General features: G+C 68.8%; 1 protein-coding gene across 1 annotated transcript in view; it reads left to right on the top strand.

The window, feature by feature from the left end:
- MNEG_12597 (hypothetical protein) overlaps nucleotides 1–923 on the top strand; it is a gene marked incomplete at both ends in the record, with an annotated part of 5,857 nt that overhangs the window by 1,738 nt on the left and 3,196 nt on the right. The window lies entirely within an intron of this gene.

Raw genomic sequence — 923 nt, 5'->3', positions numbered from 1 at the left:
CGGAGCGCGCGGTGCTGCTGCTGCGGCGGCTGGGGGAGGGGGACGAGTCGCTGCAGGTTGGGAGGGGGGTTGCAGCGGCCCGGCAACCGGGTCGGGCCCTCTTTTGGGGTCGGGCCGGCGAGGGGCAAAGTCCTCGTGATGGTGTGCGCTCTGCTGTGCAGTATGCTGCTTTGGCTTGGGGCGGAGAGCGCTGCCTGGGGAGGCGCTGAGCAACCGCCTTGGCGTGGCTGGTAGATTTTCACTCACCGGGCATCATTTTGTATGCACTGTTCACACTCACAGGACAAGTACCTCCAGGGCCGTTTGGAACGCATGCGCAAGATCCTATCAGAGGCCTCCGCCGCCGCCGACGCGATGTCCGCGCCCGCACGCCCCCCGGCCGCCGCCGGCGCGTCCCCCGGCGTCGGCCCCTGGCGGCGCGGCGGCCGCCGCGGCGCGCGAGGCGTGGGGCTTCTCGGCGGACGGGCGGCTTCCGGCGCTGGGCGCGTTTGTGAGGGCTCTGGGGGAGCGGCTGCTGGCGGCGCTACAGGAGACCGTGGCTAACGTCAGTGGCATATTCCTGCAGGTGCGCCCCATTCGCTTTGTGACTGTCAAAGAACAATTGGAAATAGTACATGACGCCTTGGTCTTGAGTCCTCGCGTGCCGGGCAAGCAGCAATGCGCCCCTTGCTCGGCCGCGCTGTGGCGCCCGGCGCTGGCAGGCTTCGAGGGTTGGCAGCGCGGCACGGGCCGACGCACACTTGATTCGTCTCCGCAGCCACGCAGTGCCCCGACTACTGGATTGTCACGTCGTGTCCCGCACCCCCTCCTCAGCGCATGCAACTTGAAAAGCAAAATCCATGCTGCCTCCCATGGGCGCTGTGCGTCGCCGTGGGCCCTGGTCGCAGGACGACCGCAGCGCGGCCCGCCGCAAGCCGCTGGTG

The sequence above is a fragment of the Monoraphidium neglectum genome (genome assembly GCF_000611645.1).
Source record: "Monoraphidium neglectum strain SAG 48.87 unplaced genomic scaffold scaffold03327, whole genome shotgun sequence".
In the NCBI taxonomy this organism is placed as follows: Eukaryota; Viridiplantae; Chlorophyta; class Chlorophyceae; order Sphaeropleales; family Selenastraceae; genus Monoraphidium; species Monoraphidium neglectum.
Note: the sequence above shows the minus strand (reverse complement) of the source record. Positions and strands in the feature narration are given on the sequence as shown.